Genomic DNA, 12,360 nt, shown 5'->3' on the forward strand with positions numbered 1-12,360 from the left:
GAGAAATGTCTATTTAGGTCTTCTGCCCATTTTTGGATTGGGTTGTTTGTTTTTTTGTTATTGAGCTGCTTATAAATTTTGGAGATGAATCCTTTGTCAGTTGCTTCATTTGCAAATATTTTCTCCCATTCTGAGCACTCCCTAACACCATACACAAAAATAAACTCAAAATGGATTAAAGACCTAAATGTAAGGCCAGAAACTATCAAACTCTTAGATCTATGACATAAAAGCATGCTTTTAAGTGGAAAACTTGGTGAGTGGCTGTTCTCCACCTCTAATCAGTATGAACCAGAGGAAATAAACTGCCAAGGTGGTATCTTAAGGTCGTTGTAAGGCCCACTTTTGAAGATATGACAATAGTTAAACACTAGAATGGGTCACAGAATTTGGCTGGGCACCCTCCTCCAGAGGCCTTTGTTGAAAGAAGCAGCCTTGTGTTCTGCAGGGCTGCAGGTGACACCCGGCATAGACACGGGCATGACCTGGAGAACTTGGCTCCCCAGATTCTCTTCTAGATTGGGAGAGAAAAGAACTCATGTAACATTAGAGGCTTTTAGCAGCATCTGGAAAGAAAGAGACAGATACGAGGCCCACGGTTCCCACTGGCCCACCTTTCACCAACATGCCAGGGCCCCTTCTATCAAGCCACCCCTGTGTTTCAAAACTTGTGCCTAAATCTTTGCCTGCAAAGATGTGAGCCATCTTGGCAAATGGTTGTTCAGAGAGTCCTTGCTCACAAAACTTCTGTCTGCAATATTTGGATTGGCTACCAGGCCTCTCACTTTTGCACATAGGCTGACCTCACCTTATCTCTGGGTCTCTTCCAGAGAGGCAGAAGTTATTTGGTGGTGATGTAAGAGGAAACACAGATTCCTCTTGGAAACCATTTTTATAGGGGTTGGCTGCATGGTAAGGGATGGAAACAGGGGTTAGAGCAGAGTAGAGTGAGGAGGTGAATAAATCCACGATTTGCCCCATAGTGTTGTCCACGTGGCTGAGGGAGCCAGAAGCCCAGCCTGCAGCAAACGGGGCCCCCAGGAGCACAGACGCAGAGAGCGCTGCTGAACGCTGGCTGCCTGGCTCCCCCTGCGGTTCCAGGGCAGAGCCCTGAGGAGGCTGTCCTCTGGTCTTGGCTGTGTCCCAGATTAGCTCTTTGTCCCTGGGCCACGTATCCACTCTGGGTCTGATTTCATTATCTGCAAGAGGGAAATATTTGTGCAAACATCTCTTAGGTTCCCATAAACTCTATGTTCTCTCATTCTGTATGGCCTTGTGTTTTGGTTTTAAATATTAACGATACCTTTTATCTGTATGGTGCTTTATGATTTATAAAGCACTTTCACATGCTTGCCTCATTTGATCCTCACAACCATGCTACGAGATAGGTAGGACAGAAATTATTCTCCCTATTTTAGAGATTAAGAAACCGAGGATCAAGGAGGTTAGATAATGTGTTATTACACAGACAAAAAGTGGAAAGCCAGGACTCCAGCCCTGGTCTGCTAACCTGAGCTCAGTTCTTCATCTTTTGTGGGGGGGGGTCTAGTGTGCTTTTGAAATTGGATAATTATGGATCATCTGTCTAGAAAAATGAACTTGGGATTCTTAGATGCTTAAGCTCAACATGGACCCCAGGTAAAATCCCCTTACTCTCAACCACCCTATGAACTCTTGCAAATGTGTGAACGCCTTGTTTCTCTGACTAGATTGCAAACTCCTTGGAGGTTCAGGCCATGTGTTTTCTCTTCCCTCCTATACCCCTCCAGCAAGTGTCACAGACCCAAACACCTAGCAGGGGCTGTTGCATTGCCAGGAGAGGAAAAACAAAGTAAGAATGTGAAATACATAAATGGGACAGATGTATGTTTCCACATTTGACCACTTGTCCCAAAAGAACTATTATCCTTGTACTAGTTCTGCCCTAGACAGTAATCTGATTGCCAGACTATTCCCCAAGTCCTAGAATACAGCACAATTTCCCCTGATGGCAACAGCAATATCCTTCCCCTCAGCATGATTTTCCAGGCACAAGATGGGCTCATAGGTACAAAGAGACATGGCCTCAGTGATCTCATGCCTCAGGAGCCTGATGTAAGTAAAGAAGGCCTACTGGCTGCCTTAGCTGAGGAGTAGAGGTGAATTACTTTGGGAGGGTCTGCTCTGAGCTAAAGCTGAGAGGAAAAGGAGTGCTGAGGCAGGAGCAGCCAGAGCATCTGAGGAAAGCTGCCACTGGCATCTGGGTGACTGGAAGGAGAGAGTGCCTTCTGCCAGCAGGAGGGATGGGCGGGTCTGGGGAATGAACCAATAGGGCTGAGCCCAGGGCCTGTGTGGGTTCTCCGACCACCTGTGCACACTTGGCACCTAACCTCAGTGCAGTCTTGCTTCATGTCCCTAGACCCCTACCCTCATCAGTGACTGTGACTTCAGTCCTTTTGTCAGGACCACAAGGAGGGAACACTCAGTGATAATCTAGAGGTGAAGACAATCGACCTGATAAACAGGGATGGCCCAACTTAAGACCTTTGCCCCATTATTACCCAGACATCTCTTCATTATCCTATATCCCAAGTCCTTACTTTCCCAGATTTGGTGGAGAAGGAGAAGGATTCCAAGACTGTTGCAAGCAGGGCCACTCCCAATAAATAAGACCATCCCATACCCTAGGGGTTCACAGAGTTGAGCTCCACTGGCCAGAAGAATCTTAATTCCAGCTGAAGGAGGTCTCTGTCTCTCCCCTGATAGCTACCAATGACTCCACTATGAGAAGACTCCTAAGGTGATAGAATATTAGAGATTACATGTTCATCCGACACCCTCATTGACGGATGAGGGAACTTAAGAGTATGGTGATGATATAAGTGTCCAAGGCCACCCAGGAAGTTAGTGAAACAACCTGGAATAGAACCCGGAAGTCTTGACCGAGTACCATGCCTTGCTAGTTCTTCTCCTAGCTTACCTGACCCTGGCCCTTTTAGATGCCAGAAGTCTCCAGCCAGGGGCAACTCTGAACAACCAAGCAAGGAAGATATGAATGTGCAAAACTTCTTTGCGGAAGCAGCTGCTCTTCCGGAGACTTGATGTTACAGCCAGGACTCTGAACTCTGTCTCTGTCTCCCTGCATCCCCCCAAATTGCTATTCTAAAAGCCTTTCTGGTTACCAAGCCTGCACCCTCTGGCCAAACACAGCACCTGATCTCATCCATTAATCAGTCCTGGTGCCGCCTAGCGGTAGGTGTGAAACCCTGTCAGGTGCAAGGTGGAAGTGGAGAGCCTTGCACAGACACTTCATAAATGTTCTGCAAGTGAATAACTAAGGTTCCAACTCTTCTGCACTCCCTTTAGCCCACCACTTCTGAAAGCATCCAGCAAACTTGGATTCAATCTGCGGATCAATCAAGTCAAACAAACAGATATTTATTCAGCTATAATTGGGAAGGCAATCTACCAGGTGCTGAGCTCTACACAAAAACTGGTCTGAGTCCTTGCCTTCAAAGGACTCGCAGGCCAACTCGGGGAGACCAGGTGAAATTATATTTGGATTATATTATAAGGCAGCAATACAAGAAGTGCCATGAAGCAACAAATGACCATTTGCGACACTATTGGAATAGATCATTTGTGTATTGGTGCACAAAAGAACACCATGAACTGCACAGGCCAGGGAAGTCTGTGGAAAAGGGAAAATCTGATCAGGACTTTAAAGGATGGGAAGTGGAGAGAAGGGATGAGCACTTCAGAAATTAGCAACTGTAAGAAAAGGTACAAAAATAGAAAAATACAAATGTATTGAGGGTAGTGAGTAATAATAATCGTAATAGTAGATGATGCTTATCATGTATCAGACATTGTTCTCAGCAACTAACATTTATTAATTCTCTTGATTCTCATGCGATTCAAACTATTTCTATTATTAAGCCACTTTTACAGTTGAGGAAACTGAAGTGTAGAGAGGTTTAAGTAACTCACCTGAGGATACAAACTGTAAGTGACTGAGCTGGGATTTGAGCCCAAAGGCTATACATCCAGCCACTGCTTTATACAGCTTCTTTCTTTGTGGCTAAAGGAATTGGTTTGTTGAAAAGGTGTGTTGGGGGAAAATCACAGAGGATCTTGATTTTTGTGGGCAGTAGGGAACCATTAAAGCTTTCTGAATAGGGAAGTGGATCTGGATTTAGGTTTTTATTTTTTATTTTTTTTAATTTTTATTGGAATATAGTTGCTTTACAATATTGTGTTAGTTTCTACTGTACAGCAAAGTGAATCCGCAATACATATACATGCTGGATTTAGGTTTTTAAATTGAAATACATACAGGAAGAAAATCCTAAGGACACATTCATATAGGAAAAAGCACAGAGAAATATATTAGCACATACATGCAGATGTTCTTCCTTTTCATAGAGTGCCTTGTCCAGAGTTACTTCTGGTGGCATCTCAGATCTTAAACTACCAGATAATCAAATCCTTGGTCAGTGGCACCGAGGGAACAACCAGAAGGTATTCGGCCCTCAAATCTACCCAGGCATGTACTCAAAAGCTAGGGACAGAGATAGGCTTGGAGGGTGGTGTATATACGGAAATAGGAGGCATCAGGAGAGAGTGGGAAAGAGTGGAGGGATGGAAGGTATCAGAGAACAAGTGAGAGGTCAGCACGATGAATTGGGACCCCAATTCAGCAAATTACAGCAATGTAATTCAGCAATACCTTAACCATGATTGGATTGAAGCTTCTGGAAGAGAATAATATATTGCTGAATATTTTATAATAGCAGATAATTGAATATTTTGTAATAGCAGATAATTTATTTAGTCTCTTCCCTCGATTTACAGGCTGAACTGGAAAATTCCTTTCATGCACAGAATGCTTTTATTTCTCTCTCTCTTTCTTTTTAAGACTCAATTTTGCTAATACCTTCCAATACAGCTGAACTTGTTCTCATGACCATCCACTATAATGAACGTGGGACAGATGAAGTAATAAGACCTCTGAAAGGGAGGTAACTGAAATGAGAACATCTTTTTTTTTTTTTTTCAGGAACTATATGCACAAAGGAGCCTGCTCAATCCAATGAAGTAAAAACATTAGGTAATTTGAGTACTGAGCAGAGATTAGATAATGGTCTTGGATGGGACCTTGGGAACAGTCATGGGAGATGAGGCATCATCCTGTTGAGATGGTCTTTGGGGAATATCTGGTTTGTGTGAGTGTTGTTTTGCTCCTGAGTCACAAAGCATGGGTTGTAGGGCTGGCCTTGGTCTGGGCTCCAGGCAAAGTTATGTACTTACCCTTGTAAACTGTGGTATTCGGTATGAGCGTTGCTGCGATTTATGTCCACGCCTTTATGGCCCCACTTTTGGAAATGACTCCAAATCTGAGTTCCAGGCAGCTGTTTCATGTCCACCCACAGCAAAGCAACAGATAGATGACGTAGGGGCGGCATGAGAAATGGTTTGTGAATGCCCAAATCTTGTTCTCTTGAACATATATTTTTGTTTGAAGAATGGGTTGATTCATATGTGTTTAAGAGAGGACCAAAAAATACTCTAATATAAGAAAAATCAAAAGTTGTGTAGACATACCCTCTTCAATCACGTGGCATTGAGAAACTGTGGCTGTTGGTCTCTCCTGCCTTTGCTTTCTTCTCAGCTGCTACTATCTGAGAAGACTTAAGCCCATGCCTGATGTTGAGTCATTTCTGGCTGAGGCTATGCCTAGGGAGTTTGGAAATGTCACATTCCCAGACCCACATTTTAGGAACCAAGTCACTACTTTTGGGCTCCTACGTTGACCTAAATTCTTCCCTTTCAGCCAGATCTGCGATATCTGGCACCAAGAATAAGCCTGGGTGCCCCTGTGGCCCCAGAGCCACAGTTCTCTCTGTGTTGGCCTTTCTCTGTATGTTGGCCCAAGTCCCAGAAGTGAACTGTTATCCCGGTTTCCCCTCGTAAATTCTGACTTATTGTTCTGTCTGGATTTCTGCTTCTTCCTCTAGCACTAGGTACTCTACCCAACTTTCATCCACCCTTGTCCCTTCTTTCCACCATGGGGTGATCTGTGATGCCAGCTCATGGAATGACTGTGCCATAGGAAGGCACATTTGCCTTATTGGACCCTCATATTGATTCCTGTTCACTTAAGTCAGTGTCTCTCAATAGGAGTGTTACGACCCCCTAGGAGATATATTGGAAACTCCAGGGGGCATTTTTGATTGTCACAATTATTAGGAGAGGCACTAGTGACGTTTATGGAGAAGAACCAAGGATGCTGGCTATTTGATCATGTGCAGCACGGGCACTACACCAACAAGTGTGGTGTGTCCTGTGCAACCTTCAAAAGTCACACTGGACATTTGTGTGGAAAAACCTGTTTATAATTATCTGGCTGTGAAACTCAATCCCAATTTACTTGGAAATACAAGTTACTTCTGCATATTTTAATATACACTGACTTTTCTGCAAACACCTCCTAGGCATTTTTAAAGGAAGAGAAGATTGCACTGTATTTGTTCAGGACTTCACCAACAGTAGTCACGATTTCAAAAAAGCGCTTCGCTGCCAGCAATTTGCTCTTGTAATTTGAGTTGTCCGCACACGTGTCTCTGTCTCCATTTGTCTCTGTCACGTTCACTCAGATCTCAAAGCAACTGCTTCATTCTACCTGCTAGTCATCCCTAAATATTAATATACTCCAGTACATATTATTTAATTATAACTTATTCCTCTTCTACCAGTAATTTTCCTTTATCTTTATAGTTAGGACATTGTATTGACTTTTAGAAATGTGTATAGAAGGTTTACAACTTGTAATTTCCTTTCAGAATGATAAATGGGACCTAACAAAACATTCACTTAAAAATAGGTCATTGGATCTGATGGGGTTGAGAATCCTTGACCTAAGTGTATACTGTGGTACTGTCCATGGAAGGCAGAAAAGGACTGAAGAGGAGGTCGGTGCATTCCTGGAAGAAGGCTGTAACTGCCTACCAGGAGGTCTCATGGGTAGCATTCCCTTGAGGAACTAACCACCTTCCAAACTCCAGTGTTTATTCTTATCAGGTTTTCAGAAGTTTTCAGAATCCAGGGTCACATGAATCACTCAAATCCATGAGGTTACTCATAGCCATAGTACAAGTTTACAGTGGGAGACATTTCTTCCCAGGGACTGAAAAGCTTATGTCCACTGCCCAGGGCAGCCAGTCCCAGGATCAGAATGAACACAGGATACTGAAGAGAGATAAGAAGAGGCGCTCCTGTCCCATAGCAACCACAAAAGGCAGGGTCTCTCCTTGGCATAGGGCTTGGGTGTGCACTGCCGAGTTAGGATGCCTTGGGTTTTTATTTCCTGTAGTCCAAGGTGACCACTTCCCCTCTGCCCACACCCTCACCCACCTTCACACAGTCTTCCCCCGGGCATGGTACAATTCAATTGATTAAATATCTTCTACGAAATGACATTCACATTCTGGACCTGCCTTCCTCTGATTACATCTGGATTGCCTCTCTTGATTGGAGTTTCCTGAGAGCCACACATTTCAGACAGTCTCTTGCTTTACTCCCACAGGTGACTAACCACATCCATTGTGAATTCTACTAGTTCAACTCAGGAGGTGACCTTATGTCCCTGATCTCCAAATTCATGGAGAGGGAGACCTCCCACTGTTGCTTCCATATTCTGCCAAAACTGATGTCAGAAATGAGGACGGAGACTGTCTCAGCCTCCTTTCCTGCTCTGCACCAGTCCTATAGCTAGGACAGTTCTCCTGATTCTCAACTCAATTTGATAGAGAATATTCCTGCCTCATTCCAGCTCCCCACTGACTCCCCTCCACCCCCCCGGGTGGCAAAGTTTCAGCACAGATCAAACTGGAGACCACCTGAATTATGGCGATAACTGATTACGGTTCAGAATAGATAACATGGGCATCAGGATATTTGGTTTTGGGGGGTTTTGTTTGTTATTTATTGTTTTCGAAGGTACAGTGACTCTACTCATATAGACTGGTCAGAGATGGAATGATGAGCTAATTAACTGAACAGTCTAGGTAATTAAGAGATAGTATATATAACATAGATGAACAATGTTTTTTTTTGTTTTTTGGGTTTTTTTTGCGGTATGCGGGCCTCTCACTGTTGTGGCCTCTCCCGTTGTGGAGCACAGGCCCCGGACGCGCAGGCTCAGCGGCCATGGCTCACGGGCCTAGCTGCTCCGCAGCATGTGGGATCTTCCCGGACCGGGGCACGAATCCGTGTCCCCTGCATCGGCAGGCGGACTCTCAACCACTGCGCCACCAGGGAAGCCCCTGAACAATGGTTTTTGAAGAATTATTAATGAAATGCAGTTAATTCAAAATGTATATTAACTATAATTGAGTTGTTTTTTCATGGTTCAGAAGGGAAAAGTTCAGGAAAGTATGCTTGCGCCCCACCTACCTCTCATGATTATATTACAGGCTGAAATAATTGTTTCCTCACACTTTTCATCTCAATCACCCAAATCCTCTCAGTCTTATCAGTGTTCTCCGTGCTCTTTGACTTCCCAGAATTGAAATGTTCAGTATTATTTCTGCAACAGTAAGAATCAGTCACTGTAACCTCCTTGTAGCTTCAGCTCATTTTTGCATTAGTTTCATTAACTTTTTTGATTGAGTGTGAAGAAGCTTCCCTCACCAAATCAAGAATTTATGTTAGTGTATATCTGTAAGGCTTTAATTTAATGCCAGCCATTCTTCTTCATTAAAAGAAGATACAGTAAATATAGCACAAGTTCATAGCTTTCTCCAAGAACTTTTAAATATTGAATGAACACTAAACTGAAATTTAAGTGTAAGAAGTATTTTAAATTGTACATCATTTATTCATTCATTTAATTATGCATTACATGAAACATTTGTTAAACATCCATCATGTGGCAGACACTGTATTAGGCGCTGGAGATACTAAGATAGTAAGTCATGGTCCCAGTTCTCAAGGAGCTCACAGTTTAAAAGAAGCAAGACAGGTAAATAAAAATACAAGTTCAACTCAGTGAAATGGGTACTACATGGAGGTTTGCTGATGCTCAGTTGTGGCACAAAGGAACTAAATGATCAACTCTACTTAAAACAGAGGGCTACAGGGACTTCCCTGGTGGTCCAGTGGTTAAGACTCTGCGCTTCCACTGCAGGGGCGCAGGCCTGATCCCTGGTCAGGGATGGGAGTGGGGGGAGCTAAGACCTCACATGCCCCGCGGCGAGGCCAAACTAAGATTAAAAAAAAAAAAAAGAAGGCTACAAAATGTTCACAGAGGAAGATGCTTATAACAAGTTTTGAAGGAGAGGTAGAAATTTTCCTGCTAGATACAGCAAAGAAGGACATTTCAGAAAGATGGAAGAATGTGTGCTAATGTAAAGAGGCAAGTAACAGTAATTGTACTTTGTTCCCAATAACCAGGAATTAGAAGCAGTTTGATGGCACTAATGCCTAGGACAAGACCTTATAGGAGACAGGGCTGGAAGGGCTAGATCCTAAATGGTATTGAATACCTTGATAAAAGGTTTGGATTTCATTCAGTTGGCAGTCGGCAGTAATTGGGTGCTAAATGTGGAAGTGACATGATGAGATCTGTGGTAAGAAGACCACGATTCTGTGTGGATGGATAAGTGGTAAGATCAGAGGTAAAGAATGTAGCTGAAATAGTTGGCTGACTACTGAATGTTCATGATGCAGGGAAGCATTTGCTCCACCAGTGTCAACATTTCCTAGATCTTTCCAGGTGGAACCCTGTGGCTAGCTCTGGCTAAAGGAATGTGAGTAAAAGTGTATAGGGCATTCTGAGCCAAGGTGGTTAAGTGAATCTACCTCATACTGTCTTCCCTTCCACAGCAGCCCTGGAGGCCTCATTGTGAAGATGGTTGTGTCACAAGATGGGAGGAACCTGGATCCCTGAGTCAGAGAAGAGGTGCCCAGGAGAGTCACCCAACCAAGAACACCTACACTGAACTTTGCATGAGTAAAAAAATAATTTGTGTGTGTGTTAAGCGTCAGAGATCCAACTATTGTTAACACTGTTAGATTACCTCAATCTAACTAATCTGACTAATGCAAAAGGAGTATTAGGAGATGTTTGCAATATTTGAGATAAGATAAAGACTTTCCATATTATATGCTGAAGTATAGGAGCCCTTGGAGAAGACAAGTGGAAGATGGAAGAAAGAGGGATAATAATTTATGGATAATATTGAGAAGGCAGGAGGAGATAGGATCCAGAGCATAAGAAGCATTAGCTCCTTCAACAGGAGGCAGGAAAGAGGGATGCCTATTTAAAACAGAAGGGAAGACACATCTATAGGTGAGCAGTAAGAAGCCACCTAGTTTTCTCTAAGACAGAGGAGGTAAAGACATCTGCTGAGAGAGTGAAAGGATAGCAATAAAGGTCCAAGACAAACATTAATAGTAATTTCTGTGAAGAACAGGAGAGAGCTGGGCAGAGATATTTAACAAGTGAAAGGCCACCAGCCCACATGGTTGGATGAATTTTCTCCAGCCCAGCTCATCATTCTGGGTGTAGGGGGCAGATAGATGGATTTTAGGATTGATCCAAGGTTAAAGGATTGCAGAGTAGATGCATTGCAAGAACAAAGGAATGGTGGAATTGGCTCAGTAAGTTAGGATAGGCCTAGCTGCTGTAACCAGGGACCCAACGGTAATTCAGTGGTTCAAACAAGATAGAATTTTCCAATTCCAGGTACAATGGAGTATTCCACAGTGGATGCAGCTAAAAATAAAACAAAACAAAAACCTGGACATAATATATAGAGCAGATTTTTGAGGACTCTGAAAATTAAATAGTAGTTGGTGATTGGGGAAGAGGACTAGAATTTGAAGTACCATCAAACTGGTAGTGAGTTTGTCATCTTTTTGCTCCAATAAGCAGCATAAAACCTGAATGTGGGCATCTGCACAGAGGGAGCTCCAGGAGAAACCCTCTAGCTCTGGCTCAAAGAACAGAGAAGAGTCTCCTAATGCTCTGAGAGGGTGGGGGAAACCCGCCTTTTTTCTTCTCTCCATTCTCTCACACGCCAGCCCCTAAGAAATCCCATGGTGGCGGTGGCAGTGGCAGCACCTGTAGTGACGGTTGGACCTGCAGGATTCTAAAATGCTGAGGGAGGGGAACCTTTGTCTCTGATCAGAGGAGCTGTGATCATCTGTGTGGGACAGACCCCTGTTGCTTTTTGTTTTCTCTCTGCCCTCCTGCTGGTTGATCCTGGACATCAGTGTAATTGCAAAAACTGTGCAACAGAGTCAATAAAAAGCTCCAACTTTCTGGTTGGAGAATTCCAGGTAACCAGAAAGTACTGAAGAGATTGCCACAGGGAGGAGATTGGGAAAGCAACCCCATAAAGTTGCTTATGAATTCTTGGGCCCACTTCCAAGTGCATATGCGCATGCCCATGCTGACTCCAAACAGCATACAAGTTTAAGAACTGAACTTAAACTTGTTCTAATAAGAACTTGGAATTCTTATTAGATACTATGGAGGACAGAAGGAAGTGAAACAACATTCCGAAAGTGAAGAAAGAAAAAACACTGTCAAGCCAGAATTCTATATCCAGCAAAAATACTTTCCAGAAGGAAGGTGAAATAAAGACATTCTCAATGAAGGAAAACTAAGAGCCAGCAGACCTGCCCAAAAATAATTGCTAAAGGAAGTCCTTCAGACTGAAGAAAAATTATACCAGAGGAAGGAAACTTGGGATATCAGAAATGAAGAGAGAGCAACAAAAATAACAAATACATAGGTAAATATGAGAGTATTCTTCTCCTCTTGAATTATTTAAAATACTTTTCTAAAGCAAAAATTAGAAAATATCTAGAACTGAACAAAAATGAAAATACAACACATCAAAATTTGTGGATGCAATTAAAGCATTGCTTAGAGAGAGATTTATAGCATTAAATGCTTATATTGGCAAAGAAGAAAGTTCTCAAATCAACAATCTAAACTTCCACCTTGAGAAGCTTTTAAAAAGATGAGCTAAATCAGCCCCAAACAGCAGAAGAATGGAAAAAATAAAGATAAGGGCAAACATCAATGAAATTGAAAACAGAAAACCAATAGATAAATATCAGTGAAACAAAAAACTCAATAAAACTTAATAAATCTTTAGCCAGACAGAGAGAAAGAGAGAGAGAGAGCATGAGGGGAATGTGGGAGGGTGGCAGTAGGCAGGGATTGCCAATATCAGGAATGAAAGAGGAATATGACTACAGACCCTATAGACATCAAAAGAATATTAAGGGAATACTATGAAGAACAACTCTACACGCAAAAATTCAACAACTTCAATTAAATTGACTGATTTCTTGAAAATTACAAAC

At 42.8% G+C, this 12,360-nt stretch overlaps 1 long non-coding RNA gene across 1 annotated transcript in view; it reads left to right on the forward strand.

Annotated features, from left to right (window-relative positions):
- Nucleotides 1-10,013, forward strand: part of LOC116753221 — a 40,038-nt gene extending 30,025 nt beyond the window's left edge. Inside the window, exons 2-3 of the long non-coding RNA XR_004349717.1 lie at nucleotides 5,039-5,089; nucleotides 9,865-10,013. This is a non-coding gene — a long non-coding RNA (uncharacterized LOC116753221). The remainder of the gene's footprint in view (nucleotides 1-5,038; nucleotides 5,090-9,864) is intronic.
- Nucleotides 10,014-12,360: the final 2,347 nt, after the last annotated feature.

The sequence above is a fragment of the Phocoena sinus genome, chromosome 4, assembly GCF_008692025.1.
Source record: "Phocoena sinus isolate mPhoSin1 chromosome 4, mPhoSin1.pri, whole genome shotgun sequence".
Classification (NCBI taxonomy): domain Eukaryota; kingdom Metazoa; phylum Chordata; class Mammalia; order Artiodactyla; family Phocoenidae; genus Phocoena; species Phocoena sinus.